Genomic DNA, 27,501 nt, shown 5'->3' with positions numbered 1-27,501 from the left:
GGGAAAATTCAATTTAGCTTACACTTTAAAATAATTTTCTTGAAACTCCAAAATTTGAGATTGAACAGGAGTAACATCAAATATGCCTTCTCGTAATTTTTTTAACCAGTTTATTATGTTGTCAACGGGAATATTGAAAATACAATAAACCACACACAAAAAATCCTGCTGCTTATATCTCAGAACTAGCAGATTGCAGAAAACTCTTTAGCTTTTACTTTGGCTACTCTTGCAATATACCTGCAACTTGCCAGGCACTGGCCACAGGATTTCTGCAGAGTATATCATTCCATATGTTTTTATCTGAACTGTTGATAGAATGGATAAAATGGCCCTTCCTTCCTTTTCCAGATCAAATATTTATCAAACACCCAATAAGTGCTGGAAACTATACCCAAATCTGGGGCTTCAAATGTGAAAGGATATGATCCATGATGACAGGGGACCACGCAGTATTAAGAGGACACGAGTGAATGTGCTTATTGTTAAATTAATTTAATAAAACATTTACGACAACAAATGGAATCCAGAATGTAATGAAATCTTAAGAAGTTTATGTGGGTGCTGTGGGTATCTGGAATTCTGGATGAAGTGTTGTGACACGCGGCTGCTGCCTTGAGCTGATGTCAGTGGAGGGGTAAATGCTGGGCATCTCCTCTCCCATGTCATCCTTTATGGTCAACAAGATCCACACAGCGAATCACACAGGTGCGCGGCACTTTAAGGAAGGCTTGAGAGCAGCTCAAGAAAAAGTATGGAGGGAGACTGGAATAACTGCTTACACGAGAAAGTAAGGAAGTGCTTAAAAACAGAGAGGGATTTGTTGAAAGGACAAAGGAGCCAGCTTGAGGAAGTTGTCCTCATGGGGAAGGGAAGGTGTGAGCAAAGATCTCAAGGAAGTGAGGGATTTAGCCAAGCAGATACCTGGTGGAAGAGAATTCCAGGCAGAATAGATAGTCGTACAATGGAAGTGTGGTGGCTAGTTGTTTAAGGAAGAGTAAGGAGCCCTGTGTGGCTGGAGTGAGTGAGCAAGGGGGAAAACACCGTCAAAAATGTGACCAGAGAAAGAACAAAAGACACAGCATGCAAAACCTCCTGACTCATTTCCAGGAACTTGGACATTAACTCTGAGAGAGGGGAGCTAATGATGGATTTAAACAGAGGAGAGTCCTGCTCTGGTATATTTTGAAAGAACCTTACTGGGAGTGCACCAAGAGTAGACATGCGTGAGCTTAAGGATACCAGTGAAGAGGTCACTGCAGTCATTCAAGTGGCTGAAGATGGTGGCCCAGGCCAGGAGGGTAACAGTGCACATGATTAAACTTTGAAAGTGAACCAAGATACCCTGTTGTAGTGGATTTGGAATGTGTGAGGGGAAAAAGAACAGCTGAGGATAACTTCCAAGTTGGTTTATAATAATATTCCAGGTGACAGATATATGGGTAGGGACAAGGCAGCTAGAGTGACCGGCAGGGATCCAAAAGCTATTGAGGGGTAAGATATATAAGAATTGGTGGTTAAATCATCCTTTTAACTTTAAAGGTATGTACTTCTCAGTGTAGGACATATTTTTTTTTGCAGCCTTTTACTTTATATCAAAAGCCTCCTTGTAATTAATCCCATCATGCAGATAACTCTGTACTAGCTGTCTGATTTCTCTTCCTCTGAGCCATCAATTTTTTCTGTGCATTTCTTGATATATTGCATGATAATTATAAAAGATAAATATATATAAATCCCAATTTTTAATATACTGGTAATTAAAAATGAAGGGGAAACTGGCTCAAACACTCATGTGTGTGAGGGGGTGTAGAAACGTATACACCTCTCTTTCACAACTTTTTAAAGTGAACCCCTTTCTTTTTCCAGTTGGGGACCTCGCACGACTGGGAAAACCTGGATGAATCAATAGGGAGAAGTTTGGTCATCTTTGTACTAACCTGGACATATTATTGTGAATTCACGAGGCAAAACTGCAAAGTCACAATTGTTAAACAATTTTTCTTTTTCTCACGTTTCTACCTTCACAAGCCTTTTGGTGTCCCCCCCACCCCAATTCCTTGCATCTACAGCTTTGTCACTGCTCTCTGGCAGACCAGATCCTGCCCTCCAGAGCCTCTACCTCTCCTTCCAAATAAAAATTACCCCCACTCCCCATGCCCTATCTCCACCCCCACCTCAGTGCTGTAGATAAAATAAGTCAGTGATCTGGTTATAGTGCTTGATGCTATGATGAATGAATAATCCAAAGCTAAGAGTAATGAACTTTAAAAAGAATTCGCAGAACTAAAAGCCATCTCTAAAAAGAAAATACATGGGGGTTATATTTCATTGCAGACTACCTCGTAACAACACTCTAACAACGCACAAACATGAGCCCTCCCCCCTGTACACACACTCATGCCAAAAGTAAAATGGCAAAAAATGAGCTTTGCAGCCACATGCAACCCTTTCTTCCCATACTCCTCCTCTCCCTCCCAACTTATGTTTTCATACCTAGAGCCTTAGTGTAGGATGGGTTTATATGTCCGTTTATGTGTGCTCCTAGGTGCCATTTTTCTCTTCTGGGAGTGTGCTGTAGATTCGGGCATTGTTTTATCCAAAGCAATGGTATCCTTGGTATTAATAGGCAACATAGTATTGATTTGATCAGAATGAGGTTCAGAAAGAGATGTGAAGAAGTAGTATATCATTCAGGACTTTAAGTGATTTTGTTTTTCTCACTTATAGTTTAATTTCCCTGTATCAGAATTCAATTATTAAATGAAAGTATGAAATATCATTCTTTCTTCTTTTGTAGTTGAAGCATATTTCCAACTATATCAAAATAAAAGTAACTAATAGAAATACTTTAGATTACAAACACAAGAAAGTACAGTGGAATTAGACCCATTCCTGATTTCAGTATCCAAGAGGCTCCCAGGTCTATTAACTCCGTTCCTTTTAGTCTGGAATACAGTTGAGCGCTGGCTGGCTCTGTTACAAATGGAAAGACTTGACTGGGGAGGGTAGGAGGTTTCTCAACATATTGAGTAGAATCATAAAAAGGAATCAAGGGTGTGTCACTCAGTCCAGTGTTTTCTAAAGGCAGACCACACTTAGATGTTTAAATTTGTAGCCGAAAATCTCCAAACCTCACAACTAACTGCAGGGACTGTGAAGAAGTCAGGTCCTTTGGGGAAAATGTGTAAGTGCTGTAAACTCTTGAGCAAGTGTTAAACAGATCCCAGAATTGCAGGCTCTCTGTTACAGTACTTTGTGTACTATAACAGAGAACTAAGGCAAGGGAGGGGCAGAGCACCAGAAGTTACACTACCACCGTCCTGAGATTAAACTAAGATGAGTGTTTTGGGATAACTTGGTATTTCCAAAAAGGGAAGACAACATAGGAACAAAGAAATGCTAACCAAAGACCATTAAAGTGAGCAACTAAATAATAAATAACTGGTTTTATAATCTATAGAATACTTAGAAAGACATGTATTTCTGTAGACAAAAAAAAAAAATTTGCACACTCCCTCTTTGAAAGAATTGCTATAATTTTCACTCTCCTAAAATCAGAACCTGAGACAAGGCCTTGGATGCTGGCAGTTCATCTGTGAACTGCTGATCCAGGAGCCCAGAACCAGTTGTGAGAGCTTAGTTATGAGTTCCAGAAGGACAAAATCTGCAAGTGGGTAGCTGGGTCTGGTGGTGGGAGAGGTCAGAACTCCTTCTCCCTATTTCCCCGATCCATGGATGTATCTACCAGATCCTGAAGACCAGTGCCCCAACCTTGGAGTGTCACCTCCGAGCTGGCCCATTCCAGCTAGAAAATAACGTTAGTACGTACCAAAATCTGTCTACGGTGTCACAGAGGAGAATCACCTGGTCTGGGTTTTTATCCATTTCACTATAAATTGTTACTGAATTGATATTTTAATTGAAAGTGTAGCCAGTATTAAATGATGTGCATTCCCTCCAACATTACCCACATTTCCTTAGTGCTCCAGAGACCCCAGGACTTACCACTCTCTGCCTGTGTGTTCGGGGGTGGGGGGTGGATGCCTCAGGTAACGAGTAGAGGGCAGAGGTTCTGCAGTTCCCAACACTTCTGTCTTCATGTGGAGTCCTTCTTTGAGGAAATTCTATTTTCCTTGACTCTTATATTACCTGATTTCATCTGACCATGGTGCCAAGTGAACTCTGTCTTTACAAAATCCGTGCCAACCTCCCAGAAGTCTCGACAGGTGATCTGATTACCTCCAGGCTAAGGTTGAGACTACATATTAAAACTCCCGGGAAGCCATAGGTCACCCTTGGCTTTAGGAAGCTCAAGTTTATCCCTGAAGTTCCTAATGGATATTTTCCAAAAGAGGTCTTTGCTGAATATATGACTTCTCTTTAAGCTTCTGTCTGACTGAGATCCTACACCATGTTTTTATTCATTGTGTAGATATAGGCATCTCCCCTTCCAGAGTAGGTCATTAACCTACCTCTGTATTACCTCTTGGTATTTCATTTACTAGTAGTTGGATATGTATCTTTATTTTATCTATTTTTTAATTTTTTAACTTTTTAAAAGATTATTTGTTTATTTGAGAGAGAGAGAGCTAGAGAGAGAGAGAGCAAGAGCAGGGCAAGGGGTAGAGAGAGAGAGGGAGAAGCAGATTTTCCCGTCCAATGCGGGCCTTGGTCCCAGGACTCTGGGATCATGACCTGAGCCAAAGGCCAACACTTAATCGACTGAGCCACCCAGGCACCCTACTTGTTTGTTTTTTAAGTAGGCTCCATGCCCAGTGTGTAGACCAAAATGAGGCTTGAACCCACGACCCTGAGAGCAAGACCTGAGCTGAGATCAAGTGTCAGATGCTTAACCAACTGAGCCATCCAGGCGCCCCTGTATATGTATCTTTAGCCTGCCAGGAAACGGGTATTTATATTCAAGATGACAGTCTTTGTTTATATATTTATGTCCTTATCAGTCAGCTTGACTTGTCTAGAGTCATATCTTTTAAATCATAATCCTTTGCTAAAATGTGCAGGACTTTCTACATTCCGTTATCTCTGACCATTCAATTTAGAATGTGAAATTGTTGGCCTATAGTGAATAATATTCCTACCAGTATGGCATCTTCTTTGAAGTTCTCAGGAGAGTGATGCATTAATTATGGAGCATTCTAATATGAAATATGTAACATATTTTATAAAGCCTCATTCTCCCTGCCCTCAATCTTTCTGTTATAGTACCAGAATCAACATTTGACTAACATTTATTTCAAAGTTATGTAAGATCCCTAAAACAGTTTAGCAAAAAGAAAGTGATATAAACATTGAGAGTGCTTGCAAATAACAATCAAAACCACTCTCTAAAGGAAAGGTTGCATGTTTATTTCAAAGGAGATGTTTCCTGGCAACCATTAGCATGGGTAGCTGCATCTTTAAACGAGGGTCACTTTGTATTACTGAAGAGCAAAAGTCTAAAGGAAATTAAAGGCTTTTCTAACAACTGGAATATAAAAACACATACCTGAACAACCACAGCATTTCCATAAGCCAGTAAAATGATGACTCAGAAAGTTAAATACCCAAGCCACGAACCACTTACATATGAATGTTTTAAAGTTATGTAGAAGTCCTATTTTTTAAATATGCATATAAACAGAAAAGAAATATATTGTGCCAAAGTCAATTAATCACTCACTCTTCCCTGAAATGTCTCAAGGAAATTCACTCATTTCAAAAAATACTATGCTGAAGGACATTGTAGAGTTCCAACAGATGTATTACGATGACAGTAAACATTCTTTGCCATTTGCTTTCTTTGATGTCCTAATGCAGAAGAGAATTTCAGATCAGACTTTTTGCTAGTACACATTCTAATGCATTGCTCGCAGTTCAGTGATGTGCAAATCCCAGTGTGTTTGACTTCAGCCATATCTGTGGCCACTTAACAAAATTCCTCAGACTGTGGCCTGGTCCCTGGTTATTTCTATCATCTAATGGCTCATTCAAATTTCTGCACATTTGAATTGATTAATTGTGTAGACATAGGCTTTGAGCAAAACCAGATGAATGGAATGAACTATGTTGTGGTTGATTCGGTGGGCTCATGAAAACAGCAGAAAGTGCCCAAAACACAATAAGCAGCAGAGATCCAAAGTAGCAGTATAATCCGTGACACCTAGCATATGATCTCTATTGAATTGTTATTTAATGCAAACTGATGAATGATCTTGATCATTACTATAAAACTTTGATCTCAAAATATGTATTGTAGATGGAGAAGATACAACTCGTCTGTTCCTTTGTAGCCATTGAAATCTTAAATGAAATGAATTTCTGCACTGAGGGTAGAACTAATTTCCATTCTTGGGGGCAGAGCGTTTCTCTTTAAAATATATTTATTGTAAAAACTAATGATGCAATATATGGTGATTAACATAACAATAAAAAAATGAAAAATATATATAGTTATTGTATATTTTCCATAAGCCAAGCAAACCTGGGAATACAAAGATCTGTCATTGAAGAGAGAGTTCAGAGTCTAGAGTGAAAGAGAAGTTTTATAATATAGATAGATATTAACAGAGTTTGAAGGAGCTCCGAAGTATCTCCAAACTACATTTTATATTCAGTAGCCTCCTTATATATAAAACAGAGAGAATTAATATTGTACAAATTAATATTGAATAGATTAATAATATTCCCCAACTCTTAAGGCTGTTGTGAGGATTAACTGCATTATTATAGATAAAATGCTCAAACTAGTGCTTGACACATATTAAATGTTAGCAATTATTAGCACTTATCATCGTGGAAACTCCACACTTCCCTTTCTTCTTTAGTTTCTGTAGTAGTAGCTGCCACTTGATGGATGCTTACTGTATACCACATATCTTTTTTTTTTATAAGATTTTGTTTATTTATTTGAGAGAGAGCACAAGAGGGGGAGAGGCAGAGGGAGAAGCAGACTCCCCGATGAGCAGGGAACCTGATGTGGGACTCGATCCCAGGACCCCGGGATTACTACCTGAGCCAAAGGCAGACCGATCAAATGATTGAGACACCCAGGTGCCCCCATGTCACATATCTTACTCCAAGTAATATTTCATTAGTCCTTCCTATAACTCTCTGAAGTAACTATTTATAATCCTAATTTATAGGTGGGAAATTTAGCATTCAGAAACTCAGTAATTTGCTTGATTTCAACTGTAGTAAATCCAGAGCTAAAATTTGATTCTATGCTTTTCTTCTAAACCACACCATAGAAAAAGGTCATTAATGGAGAACTGGGATTATACTGCTCAGGTCTCCAGGAGTTTTACTCTCTGGAGGTTTGGCCTTTTCCATCCACCCTGTGCTCCCTTTATGCTGAGATAGAGACCTACTATAACTTGCAGGGTACTGGAAAAAATATAGAAAGTGAATTCAATGAATTGTTCTAATATTTCCTCCCTTTCTACAGCAGACCTGTAGAGAAGATGGAGTTTGTGGCCCCCAGGGAATGAAGAAAAAGTATTTGAACATTAGACGTCCCATATTCAATGGTTTGTAGAAAAACCTCTACTTCTAGAAGAAAAATTTCTATAATGTCCCATCCATTTCCAAAGCACTGAGCAATCAGGAGAGGACTGAACAAATGTGATCCATGAGGAACAGGGATAAACAAGGTTACAGGGAAGAGGCACACTTTGCTTGGGCAGAGCCCACACTCACTGCCCTGACCAGCCTACCCTCTGTCAGGCTCCTCCCTAGGTCTTAAGCAAACTAAGTGTGATTAAAAGGGTTTTTTTTTTTAACAATACTCAACTGTCCTTTTATATTATCAGCTGTGTTTATTTTTATTGTTTTAAAACTTGAATATGTATGCTTGAGTAGGTGTGTGTACACACACACACACACACACAAACATGCGCGTGCATTTTCTTTTTTTTTTTAAGGTAATGAATGGCTAAAATTAATCAAACAGTTAACTATTTGCCAGGACTGTTCATGCAGTACATTATTTCATTTAATTAATTTCATTTAATAATTTACATTATTTCATTATTCTTTAAGGCAGCCTTATGAGGTAGTTATTATTATTATCCCATTTTCACAGATGAGGAAACTAAGGCCCCAAGAATTTTAAGTAAAATGCCCAAGATCACAAAGCTAGTAGAATATATGAGGTTGTAGGGCTAGTAAAAATGATAAGCCAGCTAGCTAAATGCAGATCTTGAGTTTTTTGCATTATGTCAGACTGCTTCCCATGGTCTTTAGAACATTTGGAAAATAATTAAAAAATAAATGTCACTCATAATTACATTGTTAAGAGATAATCATTCTATATTTTCATGCTTTTGTGCACGTACAGAATATTATGCCAGTGCAAAGTTTTCATTTTTTTCATTTGATACATCATAATGCATAATTTAAAATATTTTAAGTTGTTTTAATATTATGACTTCATTTTCTATGGTATATATTATTTATTGAATAATTTCCCTGTTTTTAAGAATTTACATAGCTCTCATTTTTAACCATAAAAGTATTACATTGATATCTTTGTGTTTAATGTTTTTTATTCAATTATTTAAGATTGTCTTTTGGGATATATTCCTAGAAGTATAATTCCTGTGTCAAAGACATGATTTTGTTTTAAAGCTCCAGATTCCTTTGAATGAAAATTTATTTAGAACTTCTCATGAGACTTTCTATTCTTTCTACCTGTTGACCCCTTATTTGCTTCTCTGTAGTGGCTCTTACCCCCGAAGAATTCCAAATTTCTAGTCATTTAGAAGACAAGTTGTTTTCCAAATGGGAGCCAGCTATTTACTTCAACTGATATTAGTTTAACAAGTTAAAGTAGTGTTTGCAACTCTTATACTGTGTTTCCCAAGTCAACCATTTTACTCCTTAAACATATGCTTTGGAGTCTTTAGTGCTTTCCCGAAAGTTCTGGAGAATTCTGTCTGTGCTGCCACTTACTCTAGAAAGACCAGGTCTTCTTGGAGTCTTTCCAGTCTCTCTCCTCCAGGCTTTCCTATTCTCTCTGCCTCACAATAGTATTCAAAGGTGGCTTCTACTTCCTCATTTCAGCTAGATCTATTGCTTTCCTAGTTTCTCTGGTGGCTGGAAGCTTCTTGTACTTTGTTTTTTTTGAGCCGCCATATTTTGCATTTGAGGACAGCTGCATGTCCTGCCAAGTCCCCTGACTTCCTCTGGGTGCTGGGTTCTGCAGCCAGGCTTTTTCGTGGGATTGTGTAACATATCATCTCTAGGCAGGAGGGAAAGAGATAATCTTCCAATCCACAAAATGTCTCTCAGGCATGACCTAAGAAGAATTCAAGATCCTGGACATAAGTAGAACTATGATTATTCTCAACACTGTAAGTCAACACTTATCAAATTCACTATGAAGAAATAAGCTCCACTTTTCATTTGCACACTTGGGGCTAAATCCACACTGCAAACAAAAGATAGGTTAACACAAGTTAGTTGGCTGGTAAGCAAATCTCACCTTTTTAATGAAAGGATCAAGAAGTGCTCTGTGAGTTGCAAAGATGACTATGGGAGCCTACAGAAGACCAGGAAAGACTAACTCTATCGTCCATGACAGCTTTCTATTTCGATGAGTACTGGTATTGGCCTTATAGAAATAGAGATCAGATGAGTAGAGTCCCGTGTATTTAGCTGAGGACTAGGAGATAGAAATCAGAAAATTTGGGGTCTAATCCCAGCCATGACAATGACTTATACTTGGATAAGTCATTTTGACTTTTGTTTCTCAACAGTAAGTACTAATTTGAGGGACATGACATTACAATATCAAGTGTGAACTGTGAGGAAAATTACAAAACAATCCATCTAGTCAATTCTTCATCTAGAGAAGAAGTAGGACTAGACAGAAGTCACTGCTCAACTTGCAGCCCATGCCATCTTTTAAGTGTGTGTGCTGCAACATTCATATTTACAAGGTTTTTTGAAATAATAAAATAATACTTAACTAGAATATAATAATTGAAACAATTCTGGGGCTCCTAGGTGGCTCAGATGGTTAAGCATCTGCCTTTGGCTCAGGTCATGATCCCAGGGTCCTGGGATTGAGCCCCACATCGGGATCCCTGCTTGGGGGGAGCCTGCTTCCCCCTCACCCTCCTACTGTTCCCCCAGCTTGTGCTCTCTTGCTCTCTCTGTCAAATAAATAAATAAAATCTTAAAAAAAAAAAACAACTGAAACCATTCTAAAATGTTGGCCAAGTGGTAGTGGCAGTGACGGAAATCAAAGCCTTGTAAAAATAAGACCTGGCAACTTTGCATCTCTTAGATTTTTTCATTTCCCAAAACTGGCTCATTCTGTCAACTACATGTTGACGGATTTTTAGAAACATGGACAAAAGAGAGTCCATCTTTTTCAAAACACTTTTTAATATTAACTCTCATGGTTAATGAAATTTCTTAGCAAAGAAAGTATCTTAGCTACGCAAGGGGTCAGGGGACACAGCAGAGAGGTGATGGAATATTTTAGGGACAGACAGCCAAGGGCTTGGAAGACTTAAAGACCACTGAAACAAATATGGCTTGATTGTCTAGGACCAAACACTCGATCTTAGATAAGAAAAACTAGACCCGGGGTGCCTGGGTAGCTCAGTCGGTTAAGCGTCTGACTCTTGATTTCAGCTTGAGTCATGGTCTCAGGGTAGTGGGATCGAGCCCTGAGTCCAGCTCTGCACTGAGCATGGAGCCTGCTTAGGATTCTCTCTCCCTCTGCCCCTCCCTTGCCCCCCACTCACTCATGCTCTCTCTTGAAAAAAAAAAAAAGGTGAGAGAAAAATAATTATAACTTCCTCATAGTGTGGTTGGTTAACTTCCTCATAGGGTGGTTGGTTGTGAGCATGATGTAAGGCAAGGTAAGTGAAAGTTCTTTTTACATTGCTATATCCTACAGAATGTTAGTTACTAATGTACTCTAGTGCTCTATGGTTCAGCTACTCTCTGGATTAAATCTCCCTTTATAAATGATGTGGAAAACAAATGCTATTTAAAATGTTTCTATAGAGGAAAGTGCATAGTGTTTCAAGATAGGCTACAGTAGGTCAGGAACTAACTCCCCCAGCTGTGGTGTTGACAGCCAGCCATCTGGCCAACAGAAATATTTCTTCACTGTCTCCCCTCCCTTTCCCAGCTGTAGGGATCGCTGCTTCCCAGAAAGCCATGTCTGTCCGTTCTCCCTCTTTGGTGGGCCCTTGTCCTGTGTTTACCATATTATCCTCCCTATTTTCATAACTTCCATTAAAACTGTCATGAAAGTTTCATAACTCTCTATTCTCTAGTTATTTCATGCATATGAGATTTGTTTCTTCCATTATTCTAAACCACTGGGAGGCCAAGACCCACCTTCGCATCTGTAGATCAGAGTATCCAGCACAAGTCTAGGCACAAAACTTGTGCTTGGCAAATGCTAAGTAAAGAACAGGAGGGCATTTTCCAGGTGATGAGAATGCTATCATAAAGCCAGAAGGTGAAATGGCCTTGTTGCCTTTAATGGGTATAATCTAGATTATAATGAGCACATTGAGAAAGAAGGAAAGGCAGAAAGATGCAAACCACAGGGATGAGTGGAAAGAACTAAATAAAAGATCTATGAGCAATAGTCAATCCTGAAGGCACTTGAGAAGCAAGTCACTTGATGACAATTTTTAGTAATAGCAATTTCTCAAGAAACAAAGAAGTGCCATTTGTCAGAAGCTTATAAAAAGAAAATCTTTTAAAAAATGGGAAAAGAAGATGAAATTGAGAAGGAAAATCATTTTCAGGAGAGTGACTGTAGGTTAATGGCATACTGAATAAATCTATAGAATTAGATAGTTCAGGCTGCCAGGTAGGTGTCTAACTCATCTTGTCATTTGCACCACCTACAATAGATAGATAATCACCTCTGCCTTCCTTATTGTGAATTGCATTGAATTTGCTAAAATATTAAATCATGATTATAAAAATCAAATATTTTTAACACATACTATATGCCAAATCCATTTCACCTGCTTTAAATAGATTATTATATTTAATTATTGCATTAATGTAATGATTTAGGAGCTACTGGGGAAACCAACTCAGAAGTGTTAAATAACTTGCCCACTGAATTACTGAATTACACTGGCTTACACTGCTCACAAGTGGTGGGTCCAAGGGTTAAACTCAACAATCACTATTCTTAAGCAGCTCTCTTAACCACTTAACACCTCTTAATGGTAATACCCCCCAATATGAAGAAAGCTTATTCACTTGGGGTGGTCTAATTCTGTGTATTTTCATGTGAAAAAAAAATACCCCTTCCTCCAAACTAATGTATATGTTGTCCTCTGTCCCAGTGTCATGATGATCATCATTTATACTTTCAACCCCCAACTATCTGTTGGCCCTTCCTTCTTTCCAATTTTCCACACTGTATCCAACCGAAAACATTGCACAATGGTTCATTGGCTCATTAGTGGTCTGTGGTTAATTTCGGTTAGACATCAGTGGGAGTCAGATAGCAAGAGGTTTGGCAAGTGAAGGGGTTGGGTTAGTTTGGTTCTACTTTGTCTTTCTCTGAGACCCATAATTCATGATCCAGAATAATGATTAATCTTCGGCCTGGCTTGTTGGCCATGATTGTCTTTGAGGCCGAGCATGAGGCTGAGGTCAGGGAGTGTGGCTTTTCCTCTTTCAGGGCAGATGTGGGAGGGAGCTACAAAAAGACGGGGGTGGGGGGAGGCAATGGCTGGTGTGTGCTTAGTGTGCACCAGTCTAGCTACTTTACATAAATTATTTCTGATCTTCACAGTAACCTTTTGAGATGGGAAGCATTCTGATGATCTTAGTAGGAAACCGGGTGGCCTTCATTGTAGAAAAATGCCCACATTCACGCTGCTCTAAATGACAGAACAAGAATTCATTTCAGGTTCACCTGAAATGAAAGTCTGCTCTCTGCCCTCCAAGGGCTGGGAGTTTACCTGGGGTAAGGAGTTCTGGGATTATAAGCTCCTTGCACATACTTTCTGATAATGAAACTATCCTTTTGTGAGTGATCACTAGGTGCCAGGCTCTTTGCTGAGCACCTTCCGTGTGTTATCTAAATTAATTCCTCACAACTCTATGAAATATGTACTGTTGTTGCTTCTAATTTACAGAGAAGGAACAAGAGTCTTAGGAAGATTAAGAAGAAGTTTACCTGGGATTGGACACCAGGATATCTGGTCACAGACATCTTACTCCCATCTCTCAAGGGCCCTTTATAGGCCTAGCACAAACTAGATGGTTTTTTTTTTACCACCTTGTCACCGTTTCTCTCGAAGGTATATGTCGTTGTGTGTATATAAGTATTTATGTAGTGCTTATTAAATGTCAGGCACTGTTTAAACCTTGGGTGGGGATTTCTTAGTTTAATCTTCACAACAATCCTGGGAAGTAGTTATCACTATCGTCCCTGTTTTACAGATAAGGAAAATCAGGCACGGTGTGGGTCAATCATTTGCCCAATGTCACACAGCTATCAAGCGGCAGGGTTCTCTGCAGAGACCATGCTTCCATGCTCACTGAGCTCAGCTGCCCGTTATCATTCATACTGTTGCCAGAGCTCTGTTCCTAACACTTGGATCCAGTCTTGTCCATCCCCATCTTAAAGACCGGCAATTTCCCATTATTTATGACACAAATTCAAAAACATTTTGCTCAGCACTCAAGGCTCTTCGCAATTCGGCTCTCTCTTGCCATTCTGCCTTCATTTCTCCTTTTGATTAGCTTGCTCCATCTACTCTAGATCAATTGCCACCCTTAAACTAGCCTGGCCAATCGTATTCAATGACTCATGATTTTCTTCTCAGACTGGGAGTTTCTTCTTTGCTTTTCAAAATCCAAATCAATGTTCAAATTCTCTTAATAACTCTCTTCTCACTAAGCTTTCCTTGTCTCCTCTTCACAGAGCGATACTTTTTGCCTTCTGGACTTACGTACCCCTACATACTATCATGTCTTTCACTCTGTCCTGCTATTATTCTGTGGTGTTTGTTCTTCTCCCATTCAGATGAGACCCTGGATCCCTTTAAGTCAAGGGCTGTGTCTTATTGACATCCCCTAACAGTTCCTTGTATTTCGTGCAGATCATTGGCATTTGTGAACACTGCTGAATGAGTAAATGTATGTGTAAGTGAATGGAAGTGTTGAACATGTTTTAAGCTTTGAGGGAAAAACAGTAGAACTTTTAAGTGCTGTGGAACTAGATGAACTTTCAGAGTTAATCAAAATTATCTCTGTGTTGCATGCATTTTTCAGATAAGAGTACAGCAATATTTTCTGGTTTCCATAGAACCAGCACATCAGAGTTGCTAACTTGTTCAACAAGACTTTGATGCAAAGGTTGTTCCTTAGTTGGAGAGATGAATAAAGTTGGTCTTCTGATGTTAGGTGGAGATAGAGAGCACTGTTTTTTCAAACTTTGTTTTAAAAATATAACTCAAGAAGTTGATACTACATTTTAACCCCATGATTTTTTGTTACCCTCCTTTCTAGCTGCCTTACTACCAGTGTAGGATTTATCTTTGGATCCAATTTAAGAGTAGCAGAGGCAAATGCTTTCTGTTAATGCTTTAAGCCATAACTAACTCTTACCACTCTTAGGAAACACCCTATATATTTCTTGGCTCCTTGCCTTTGCTCTGTCCAAGTGTTCATTTCCCTGCCATGTCCCCACCCATCATCTCATGCCCAAATTCTTAGTCACAGAGGTCCATCTAAAATGTTCCACTCTCCATAAACTGTCTAGAGAAAAATTAATCTACCCCTCTCCCACCAAAACATGGTGTTTTTGTAATTATAATAACATTAATCATGTTTTCTTACTTCTCTCCTAGTGGCTTGTGAGCTGATTGCAAGTGGGGATCCTGGCATTTAGTGTCATGTTACCCCACTTTCTCCAAGCTGTCCTAGCTTCCATCCAGCTCTCTTAGCATGCCAAACTCTTCCCAATGTTAGGGCTTTAGAGTTTTGAATTTCTCTGCCTGTGTGTTAGACACCTAGGGGAAACCACAATTTCTTTTCTCTTTTACTCAGAATATGCCTACTAAGTAAGAGACTACATTTCTTACTTGGCTTTCATCTAGGTGTGGCCATATTACAAAACCATCTGGCACCAACAGGATATGAGTGTAAGTAATTATCTCCAACATATGGAGAAGGCACTGATATTATCATTATCCCACTTCACAGGGAAGATATAGTCTCACAGAGGTTCAGTAACTCCGTTAATTAAAGGCTTATACTTTCAAGGTGAGACTTTTCTATGCTCATGTATCATGTATCTGTTGTGAGTTTGGTTTGCAAGAGTTGTAGGATATCTGTAATTGCCATCCAGATCCTAGTGAATGATGACCACACCAAGGCAGGCCAGTTAGTTCCATGATAGCCTATCTGAATACCTGAACATCCAGCCAAACTTCCTGTACAAGCGAAACGTTCCAGTCATCTGTTTAAAGAAGTTCTTCAAGATGGCCATCTCCCCTTCCTTCCTGCTGGCTGGAAGCAACTGTAGAAGTCACAAGGAGGATGACAGAACTGCCTTTCTCAGCCTGGATCCCTAGATGACTTTACAGAGCAGAGCTTGACTGCCAACGCTGGACTGTTATGTGAAAGAGAAATAAACTTTTGTTTTGTTTAGCCATTAAATTTCAGAATCTATGTATTAACCATTACCGCCAACTAATATGCCCCAGAACCCAGAATACCAGTAGTAAATCCTACTGGTATTTCAGGTCTCTGCTTAAATACTCCTTTCTCAAAGAGGTCTTTCCCAGCCTCTCAATAAACAGTTTTCCCTTATATGTCCTATCTTTTGATCCAGCTCTTTTCTAGTAGAAAGATCAGTGTCATCTAGAGCCCTCTTTATTGATGTGGATTGTTGATCTCAGTGACATTGAGATATGATATTCAATGATATTCACTGTGGGTTTTTCATAGATGGCTTTTATGATATTGAGGTATGTACCCTCTATCCCTATACTCTGAAGAGTTTTGATCAAGAAAGGATGCTGTACTTTGTCAAATGCTTTTTCTGCATCTATTGAGAGGATCATATGACTCTTGTTCTTTCTTTTGTTAATGTATTGTATCACGTTGATTGATTTGCGGATGTTGAACCAACCTTGCAGCCCAGGGATAAATCCCACTTGGTCGTGGTGAATAATCCTTTTAATGTACTGTTGGATCCTATTGGCTAGTATTTTAGTGAGAATTTTGGCATCCATGTTCATCAAGGATATTGGTCTGTAATTCTCCTTTTGGATGGGGTCTTTGTCTGGTTTTGGGATCAAGGTAATGGTGGCCTCATAAAATGAGTTTGGAAGTTTTCCTTCCATTTCTATTTTTGGGAACAGTTTCAGAAGAATAGGTATTAATTCTTCTTTAAATGTTTGATAGAATTCCCCTGGGAAGCCATCTGGCCCTGGGCTTTTGTTTGTTGGGAGATTTTTGATGACTGCTTCAATTTCCTTAGGGGTTATAGGTCTGTTCAGGTTTTCTATTTCTTCCTGATTCAGTTTTGGTAGTTGATACATCTCTAGGAATGCACCCATATCTTCCAGGTTATCTAATTTGCTGGCATAGAGTTGCTCATAATATATTCTTATAATTGTTTGTATTTCTTGGGTGTTGGTTGTGATCTGTCCTCTTTCATTCATGATTTTGTTGATTTGGGTCATTTCTCTTTTCTTTTTGATAAGTCTGGGCAGCGGTTTATCAATTTTGTTAATTCTTTCAAAGAACCAGCTCCTAGTCTCGTTGATCTGTTCTACTGTTCTTTTGGTTCCTGTTTCATTGATTTCTGCCCTGATCTTTATTATTTCTCTTCTCCTGCTGGGTTTAGGCTTTATTTGCTGTTCTTTCTCTAGCTCCTTTAGGTGTAGGGTTAGGTTGTGTATTTGAGACCTTTCTTGTTTCTTGAGAAAGGCTTGTATTGCTATATACTTTCCTCTCAGGACTGCCTTTGCTGTATCCCAAAGATTTTGAACAGTTGTGTGTTCATTTTCATTGGTTTCCATGAATTTTTTTAATTCTTCTTTAATTTCCTGGTTGACCCATTCATTCTTTAGTAGGATGCTCTTTAGCCTCCATGTATTTGAGTTCTTTCCGACTTTCCTCTTGTGATTGAGTTCTAGTTTCAAAGCATTGTGGTCTGAAAATATGCAGGGAATAATCCCAATCTTTTGGTATCAGTTGAGACCTGATTTGTGACCTAGGATGTGATCCATTCTGGAGAATGTTCCATGGGCACTAGAGAAGAATGTGTATTCTGTTGCTTTGGGATGGAATGTTCTGAATACATCTGTGAAGTACATTTGGTCCAGTATGTCATTTAAAGTCTTTATTTCCTTGTTGATCTTTTGCTTAGATGATCTGTCCATTTCAGTCAGGGGGGTGTTAAAGTCCCCCACTATTATTGTATTGTTGTCAATGTGTTTCTTTGCTTTTGTTATTAATTGCCTTATAAAAGTGGCTGCTCCCATGTTAGGGGCATAGATATTTACAATTGTTAGATCTTCTTGTTGGATAGACCCTTTAAGTAAGATATAGTGTCCTTCTTCATCTCTTATTACAGTCTTTGTTTTAAAATCTAATTTGTCTGATATAAGAATTGCCACCCCAGCTTTCTTTTGGTGTCCATTAGCATGGTAAATGGGTTTCCACCCCCTCACTTTCAATCTGGGGGTGTCTTTGGGTCTAAAATGAGTCTCTTGCAGACAGCATATTGATGGGTCTTGTTTTTTAATCCAATCTGATAGCCTGTGTCTTTTGATTGGGGCATTTAGCCCATTTACATTCAGGGTAACTATTGAAAGATAGGAATTTAGTGCCATTGTATTGCCTGTAAGGTGACTGTGACTGTAAATTGTCTGTGTTCCTTTCTGATCTATGCTGCTTTTAGGCTCTCTCTTTGCTTAGAGGACCCCTTTCAATATTTCTTGGAGGGCTGGTTTCGTGTTTGCAAATTCCTTTAGTTTTTGTTTGTCCTGGAAGGTTTTTACCTCTCCTTCTATTTTCAATGACAGCCTTGCTGGATATAGTATTCTTGGCTGCATATTTTTCTCGTTTAGTGCTCTAAAGATATCATGCCAGTCCTTTCTGGCCTGCCAGGTCTCTGTGGATAGGTCTGTTGCCAATCTTATGTTTCTACCATTGTAGGTTACATATCTCTTCTCCCGAGCTGCTTTCAGGATTTTCTCTTTGTCTCTGAGACTTGTAAGTTTTACTATTAGATGTCGGGGTGTTGACCTATTTTTATTGATTTTGAGAGGGGTTCTCTGTGCCTCCTGGATTTTGATGCCTGTTTCCTTCCCCACATTAGGGAAGTTCTCTGCTAAAATTTGCTCCAATATACCTTCTGCCCCTCTCTCTCTTTCTTCTTCCTCTGGGATCCCAATTATTCTGTTTCGTCTTATCATATCGCTTATCTCTCGAATTCTGCCCTCGTGATCCTGTAGTTGTTTATCTCTCTTTTTCTCAGCCTCTTTATTTTCCATCATTTGGTCTTCTGTATCGCTGATTCTCTCTTCTGCCTCATTTATCCTAGCAGTTAGTGCCCCCATTTTTTATTGCCCCTCATTAACAGCCTTTTTGATTTCGACTTGGTTAGATTTTAGTTCTTTTATTTCTCCAGAAAGGGTTTCTCTAATAACTTCCACGCTTTTTTCAAGCCCAGCTAGTATCTTCCACGCTTTTTTCAAGCCCATGATTCTGAACTCTAGGTCCGACATCGTACTAATGTCCGTATTGAGTAGGTCCCTGGCAGACGGTACTACTTGTTCTTTTTGCTGAGGTGATTTTTTTCATCTTGTCATTTTGTTCAGAGGAGAACAGATAAATGAGAGAACAAAATGCTAACAGGTTAACAACGTCCCCAGCAAATATACTCTATACAAATCAGAAAAGACCTGAAACCAGGAGAAAAGAAAGGGAAAGAAAGAAAAAAGAAAGAGAAAAAAAAGAAAAAGATAAAGATAAAAACAAACAAAAACGGAACAAAACAACAACAAAAAAACCAGAATATGATCAAATATGATCAGGCTAGTGCCTAGATCAGTGCCACACACTAGATTTTGGGTGTATTTGGTCTGTTAGAAGAAAGTGCCTCCCAAAATTTTAAAGGAAGAAAGACTTATATATGTACAAAATAAGGGTTGATACCATGAAGGGATGGAAGATGACTGTAAAGATGAAACTTATAAAAGCTTTTATAAACGGAATTGTTAAGAAGTTGTTTGAAAGAAGAAGGAAGAAGATTTAAAAAAAGAAAAAAGAAAAGAAAAAAAAATGGGAGAGACTGTGATCAGGCAGGAGACTAGAACAAAGCCATACACTAGTGATTTAGGGTATATTTTGATCTGTTAGAAGAAACTGTATCTCAAAATTTTAAAGAGAGAAGAACATATATATATGCCAAAAATAAGGGTAACTACTATGAAGGGATAAAATATGACTCTAAAAATGAAAAATAAAAAATGTTTTTTTAAAAAAGGAATTGATAAGATGTTGGTTGAAAAAGGGAAAAAGAAAAATTCAAAAAAAAACCCCACAAAAAACAGTTAAAAAAATTAACTTTGAAAAACTAATGAATCATGGTAAAAAAGCCATGAATTCTATGTTCAGTATTCCCCTAGCGCTGGAGTTCTCCCGTTCTCCTTCATCGGTAAACTTGGTCTTGGCTTGCTGGCTGTTCTTGCTGATCTTCTGGGGGAGGGGCCTGTTGCCGTGGTTCCCAAATGTCTTTGCCGGAGGCGGAATTGCCCCGCCCTTGTGGGTCCGGGCTAAGCAAGCTGCTCGGGTTTGCTCTCAGGAGCTTGTGTTCCCTGCAAGCTCTCGGTACAGCTTTGGAGGACCAGGGTGAAAATGGTGGCCTCCCACTCTCTGCCGGGAGGAGCTGGGAACTCGGGGCCCTGCTCCTCAGTGCGCCCCCAGAGAAAAGCAGTCAATCACTCCTGTCTCCCCGGTCTCCGGCCGCACTCCGTGCTCATCCGGCCTGTGACCGATTGTTTCTATCTCTGGCACCCGACCCCGTGTGGAGTCTCCAAACCCAGCAGATCCCTGCGGAGCGCTCCTGCGCCGCTCCTCCCAGGGGAAGGAGGGGAGTCTCCCCGGCTCTGCCACTTGCTGGGTCCCTGCTGGAGGCGCAGTGGCCTGACTGGCCCGCGGATCACAGTTTATGGCCACCCCGAGCTGCGAGTCCGCCTCTCGGCTCTGTCTCTGCATCCGGCTTCCCCGCTCCGATACCTGGGAGCTCTGCCGCACTCAGGCACCCCCGGTCTTTCTGTGACCCCGAGGGTCCTGAGACCACACTGTCCCGCGAGGGTTCCACCCCCTGCTTAGCCACTGGAGCGACGTCCCTCAGTGGAGCCGACTTCTAAAAGTTCCGATTTTGTGCTCCGCGGCTCTATCACTTGCCAGAAGCGGCCGATGGAGGCCCCCTCCCGCGCCGTCTATCCTCCCGAATTTCGCCTCAGATTCACTTCTCCGCATGTCCTACCTTCCAGAAAGTGGTCGCTTCTCTGTTCAGAGAGTTGTTGCTACTCTCTTCTTCGATCTCCTGTTGAGTTCATAGGTGTTCAGAATGGTTTGATCCCTATTCAGCTGAATTCCTGAGACCAGACGAAATCCAGGTCTCCTACTCCTCCGTCATCTTGCTCCGCCCCCCAAAACAGGATCTTTTCTGGGAATTTGTTAATCTCCGTTCTGGTAATGATCTGAATTTGGATGGTCTTAATTATAACAACTCAAGAAAGAGTCCATAGATTTTATTAGTATCCATGATCCAAGTTGTCCCTTGTTAGGATGTCTCTTTATGTAAGTGCATGATGTCTGAGATACATAAGGAGAGGAAACAGGAAAGGAACAAATCCCGCTGCAGTGGTAAAATGTAAAACCAGGTTGGTGAAACACATCACCCAGCGAAGTTGTTGCCCCTTGTCCTCTGATGATTCTCTGCTAGTTCTTGACAAGAGAGAAGTTACTCACAAATAATCTCTTTACTCTGTCAGTGACCAAGTCTTGTTTCTTTCTCTTCTTTCTAGGTGGTACCAGTTTACCCTTCAAACCCTTCAAAGACATTTTTTAGGTAAGCCGAGTGTGTACTCTGAATAAGTGTGAACTTTGAGGTCACCAAGGCAAGTTTCTTGAGTGATGCTGTTTGGATGGGCTGCTGGGTTGATGTGCACTTGATCTTTGCCAAAAGGCCGAGAAGCGATGCTGCTGCTGGGTTGATCTGGATTCACATATAGCTACTTTAAGTGCTTGAGCCCGAGTTACCACTGAAGGCATCAGTATGAGGGAACCTTCTTCATATATAACCCGAAGAGAATCACCTCTGTAGATTCAGAACAGTCTGACTCCTTCTTCACTGTAACCCATCCTCAGATAGAACGAGGAATAGTCATAATTATTCTGTTACTGATCTGGACCTCATCTAGTTACTTCTCCAACTTTGCTTTGGAAATGTATCACTTCTGAAAACCTCACAAATGTATATTCTGTTGTGCTTGGCATCATATGGTAGTGTGACCCTTTTGACTTGAAAAGAAAGAGGAGAGGCTTTGTGAATTAAGTTACCTACTGAACAATCATATCACTGCAAATTATAATGTCTAGATAGCACGTTGTAATGGATTAAATCCAAAAGTACTGTAAACATTCTAAAACACTCTAAACCAGTATTTAAAAAATCATTGCAAGTGGAGTCTGCCTTAGGCTAAATTTTGTATTCAGTATGCACTGAGTCTTTCTTTTGCTTCCTAACTGCATTCTCTCTCTCTGGTTGATGATGATAACATCCTTTTATGTTAAAGAGTTATATAAACATCCTCCCATCAGGGCCAAGGGCCTTTCTCTGTAAATATGTCAGATCAAAGTTAGTACAAACTCATTTGACCATTTCCTGCTGCATCGTTCCAAGTTCACTAGCCCCAAATGCTGGTCTATCCTCTTGGGGAAGTCCATGTTTTATCATGTTCCTTCTGATCTTCAGGGATGGGACCTTTATAGCTTGTTCCAGGTGCAGAGGCAGTGACAGGGCCCAGTGTAGGTATACCTCAGAATTATCTGCCCTAGGGAAAGAAACAGGGAGAATTCACCACCAGTATCCTCCAGGACCCACTGGTGGCAATGAGAGAGTTAACCATCTCTCACTTCTGGGTGCTCCCATGTCATAAAAGTTCCAGGGTGTAAAGCAAGAGACATTCTGTGTAGCTGAGTCCAAGTATTGTTGGGTAATACCGACTCAGAGCTGTTTACTGCATGAATGCCTGGGTAGAGGGTGAGCCCAGAGGATGTGAGACAGGGCACAACCAAGTAAAATAATTACAAATAGTAATAAGTAATACAAAAGTCTATGGACTGTGTGGGAATGTTTTGTCTTGGTGCAGAAAACAAAACGTAAGCATTCTGGCTGCATTTTTCTGGCAGAAACGTGATTGATTTGTCTGGGTACAGAATATATGCAAGGAAGTCAATTGAGCATAGAGCTGGGCAAGATTCCTCCAGTTCAATGTCCTGACTGTTCTCACATTCTACCTCTTGGTACCCCTGAACAACTGCCTTTGTTCCCAGTTTGTTGGTCTCTGAGAATGTGGCCAAGCAAAGTAGGTTGTGGTTTTACTGATAAAGTTTCTTATTCTCCTAATCTGGTGGCTCACAATGAGTCAATATGTGCTTTGGCTGGGCCTTTAGGTAATACTGCTGCCACTCTGACAGACTACAGCTGCCCGCACTTTGGTTGGCTTGGATCAGTGTCTGGGTTGCTCTTCTGCTCACTAGTGGTAAAGGGAGGTCAGCCAAGTCCATCATGGGTCAGAAGTAAGGCCCGAGACAGCATTGTTTGATGGGGGGAAGCTAAGAGAAGCCAGAGGAATAGGAGGAGAAAGGAGTGGCCCTCTTCCTGAGAAATAGCACACTCAGATGTGGGCTGGGGTTCTAACCGTGACTGTGCCAAACAGGATGAGGAAGGGCTGGTTACATGATGAACTGGATTTCCCAATGGCACCTTGATGGGCCAACCTTTATCATAGTTTTGTGTTCTAGTGCAGATGTCTGCTGCTCATCAGAGTCAAGGTCAGGTATGCTAGTTGGTCTTTAAGGGAACCTCCAAGTAGTGCTCCTTACAACTTCCTGGATTATGAGTCTTGATTCAATTAAGATAAGAAAAAATAAGTTAGATAAAAGACCAAAATACCACCCTTACTACTAATAAAGCTGATATTAAAGATCACAGTTTATATCTATGGGTAGATGAACTCCTTAATGCTGAACCTCAGAATTAGGCAGATTTATCTATGTAGTCACAAGTCAGGTCGGAAAATTACGGACATCCCCTGTGGGGTAAGCTACTTTCACACATGACAGAGAACAGAGCAGATCACTTACCATAGGTGTGCAGGTGGCTCCCATGAGGAAGGTAAGAGGAAGATGTTATGTTATGCAGATCCACTTGGTTTATTACAAACTCATCCATCTAAATAATCCTTTTTTTTTTTTTTGAGAGAGAGAGAGAGAGAGAGTGCGTGCAAGCAGAGGGAGCAGGGACAGAAGGAGAGGGAGGTAGAGAATCTTAAGCAGGGTCCACAAAGGTGCCCCTCCATCTAAATAACCTTAATCCTCCTCTCAGAAGCAGAGAGACCAGATTAATAAACTTTTTAATACACCGTCTTTTCCATAGGTAGATATATCATGAGGGAGTAGAAGCAGGTAAGTTTACAGGCAAAATGCCTGCTTTTCCTAAGTGGTACAACCAGCAGGTCAACTTGCATACCCCCGCCCCCCTCCCCATCTCTTCTTTGTGGGTAGGCTTGCTGCCGGATCCTTTACCTTCACACTATGGGTCATTCTGCCGCTGTAGATTTTGACTTCCCCGGGTCAATACTGAGACTGATAAAGAAAGATGACAAAGAAACTAAAATGTATGAAGAAAGTCTTTTTATACCCATTTATTTACCCAACAGAGAAAGAAAGCTTCAAAGATAATAAGATACATGCTATTTCAATGATTCTAAGACTCATATTTGATTACGTTTTAACATCTCCGAAGTCATGATATACTTACCAGTAATGGGGACCACAGATTATTTGACTGATATTTCTCCTTCTAAATGGTATGTAAAATAATGATGACTTACAATCTGTAGTGTCTAAGAATGAATAAGTAGCTAATAAATGATGAGCCCCAAATTTGTCACTTAGGTTGTGTGATTTCAAACTTCAGAATATTTTTTGGCCCACACTTTTCCCCCGAAATAGCCAGGCAATTAAGGCAACACACGTGTTTCATGTTCTATGCAAATGATTTCCTTCCTTCCCCACATCATTTCACATATTGTTATGCAGTTTGGCATTCAGTCTTGTTTGACCACATCTGTACAGAATTATGCTCCTGGGGGAGCCAAATTCCTTCTTTTGTGAACGGAGACTTCTCAATGAGTTTTATGAAGTGGACTGATGAAACATGTTCATTATCACAAGTTGAACTAACGGTGATTGAATGTTCCAGCAGCTGGGCCTTGTTAGAAGAATAAACTGGGGCTGACACTCTATGTAAACTCAAGTGGAATGTGAAGGAAAAGGCTAGGGAACTTTTCTTATTGCTCAAGACTCTTCCCTTTTGCAATCAAGAAATGTGGGAAATAACTGTAGTGATTATTTCATAGCTGATTTCTCAAGCAATGCTTTGAAATTTTTTCAATTAAATAAATCTTAAGTGTCTCCTCTGTGCAAAGCATGAACTGGTTGCTTCAGGAGTTAAGACACGCCATCTGCCATTGAGAGGCTAACATGACACAAAAAGGGACTGCACTCATGACTAATAGGAGAATGAGAGGGTCAGACAGGTGATATGGGGTTTTGAAGAAGGAAGAAATCACGTATGTATAAGAGAATCAAGAGAAGCATCATTGAAGCAATGGCAGAGCTTCAAAAACTTGGGTGAAATTTTCTCAACTAGAGATGTGATTGAGACTTCTGGTCGCCAATAATCTAGGTCATCTGGAGTCCCACTCTCACAGGAAACAAATAAAAAGGGTAGATAAAATATTTTTTAAAGCTCTTTTAAAAGCTGAAAAGCCAAAGCAATAAAGAATTATTAGATCAAGATTTGAAGAAAATCAGGAAATCAGATAACTAAGTTGGAGTATAAAAGGGCCTTTTGTCCCTAAGGAGATTCCCTCATTCCCCCAAATCTGAACTCTAATTTTGATGACCCATATATAATGGCCAGTTTAATAGAAGACAGCCGTCAATGAGTTCATAATGCAGGAGACTGCACAGATAGGCTAAAGAAGACCCAGGTGTAAGCCAGCCCTCAAACCTATTTTTTTTTTTTTGCTTTAAAATATTTTATTGGAATTCTTTTGATAAAAACAAGTATTTGTGTTAAAGAAGTCTAAATGATCTAAAAATACTTAAGCATCTCAAAATTTCTGGGCAGTTTCTTTCCTCCAGTTGACAGCTGCTCATACGGGTTAATGCAGGAAAGCTAGATGGAAGCTCCTAGGATCTGCCCCACACCAGATAGGAGATACCCTCTGCGTTGACAAAACCCACAGTAGCCAGGGAGAAAGGACACAGCTCTTCACTTCTCATCACAGCCTATAGGTTCAAGTGGCAGGAGCCGTTACCTAGCCGTTACCTACTCAAACATATTTCACGCTGAATGGCTAAGTCCAGGTAATATTAAACTTCAGACTTTAAGATTTGAGGTAGTCCTGGCCCGACAGAGATTTGGAACACAAATCAACATGGGGAAAGGCAATGAACGGCACGTGGGCATACACCATCTTCAAATTCAATATACTTTGTTTGCTGCTGGTAAGGATAGGACCACATTGATGCAGACACTGACATTACTAACATTGTGTAAGGGTGTGTGTGTGTGTGTGTGTGTTGATTACACTATAAATTCCCACATTTTAAAACTGGTATCTTTAATGACAAAGAATCTTCCTGCATTTGTGATTTTCTCAAATTATGATACTGGGTGAATATTTAAGTAAAGAATATCCAGCTCAATATTTTACCTGGACTACATATCTTTCTTGCCCACCAGATATTCACATGACTTGCTCCCACATTTTATTTGGTTTCTTGTTCAATTGTCCTCTCCTCAAAAAAATCCTTCTGGGCCATCCTAGCAATTTCCTTGACCACTTATTTTTTTCCTTGTCCTATCTAATTTTTCTGATATAAATCTCGGAATATATAATAATATAACCTGATATTATGTGATATAATTGTTTGTTATTGTTTTGTATCCCACACTATGATATAAGCTCCATGAAGACAGAGCTTTACTGCATCCTTGGTTTCTGAAAATAAGCCAGGATATGGAGGCACTCAACACATCTGTTGAATTATTAAGTGAATGAATGGATGAACACCAGTATGCCAGGCTCTTAGATTACCTGGAAAGGGGTTTACACTTACTAACAGGCTTAAAGATAACTTGGCCCAAGACAATGAAAGATTCTCCTTACTCTCCATTTTCTAGAATCTGGCCTTGGAAACTGGTTAAATTTAAATAAACAGTTCTTTGTTCATTCCAGATAACAAGATTTTTTTTTTTAAGAGAGCACGTGTTGTGGGGGAGGAGTAGAGGGAGAGGGAGAGAGAATCTTAAGCAGACTCCAAGCTCAGTGCAGAGCCTGATGCCTAATGGAGCCCGATGTGGGGCTCGAAGTGGGGCTCGATCTCATGACTCTGAGATCATGTGACCTGAGCTGAAATCAAAAGTTGGACACTTAACCAAATGAGCTACCCATGTGTCCCTACATAAGAGGATTATTAAATCTCTTATCCCATTGTATCTGCTTCTGCGGATAGTAACAGTGCTTACATCATAAGACTGTTGTGGAAATTAAATAACTTAAAGAAAAAAGTGTTTTAAGGTGGCTGGCATATAATAAGTGCTCAATAAGTACTATCTGTTGCCATTAATATTATTGTTACTACTTTAGAGTTTCCTTCTTAACCATTAATGAATTATTCTTATTCTCTGTATCCTGCATTCATTAATGTTACTATAATATTTACTGTGTCTGATATAGGCGGTTCTGTCCTCACTTTACACAGAGGTGTAGGGCCCAAAATGACTGTTTAAGAAACTTGTGCATATTGGAACCAGAATCATGCAAATGCAAGAACTGCCAGTACATTAGGCTAATACTTGTGATAGCATTTCCTTTTTTGCCAGAATTGTGAGTCAAAAGAATATATTCCTGTGCTGTACCCATTTTACTCTTCATTGTCTACATGCTACACTTGTTTTTGTGTCAGTATAATTGGGAAAGAGCTTTTTATGGTGTCTGCTTTTTTTTTTTTGCCTTTGCTATATTCCATAAAGATAAAATGATCTTTTTACTTCTCTTCTTTCATTTCTGATTTTATTTGGTTTCTCTTTTTTTCTTGATGAGTCTGGCTGAAGGTTTATCAATTTTGTTTATTTAATTTTTTTGTATTTGCATTCCTTTTTAAAAT

General features: G+C 39.8%; 1 long non-coding RNA gene across 2 annotated transcripts in view; it reads left to right on the top strand.

The window, feature by feature from the left end:
* LOC112835639 (uncharacterized) overlaps positions 1-27,501 on the top strand; it is a 51,819-nt gene that overhangs the window by 1,597 nt on the left and 22,721 nt on the right. Inside the window, exons 2-3 of one of the 2 annotated variants that reach the window (XR_003211276.2) lie at positions 7,448-7,529; positions 21,060-21,103. This is a non-coding gene — a long non-coding RNA (uncharacterized lncRNA). Of the gene's footprint in view, positions 1-7,447; positions 7,530-14,855; positions 15,856-21,059; positions 21,104-27,501 lie in introns of those variants that run through there. The other variant, XR_003211274.2, reaches the window with a different exon arrangement.

Source organism: Callorhinus ursinus, unplaced genomic scaffold, assembly GCF_003265705.2.
Source record: "Callorhinus ursinus isolate GAN/ISIS: 27379988/994484 unplaced genomic scaffold, GSC_fseal_2.0 scaffold4, whole genome shotgun sequence".
NCBI lineage: Eukaryota > Metazoa > Chordata > Mammalia > Carnivora > Otariidae > Callorhinus > Callorhinus ursinus.
This window is presented reverse-complemented; position numbering and strand designations above follow the sequence as displayed.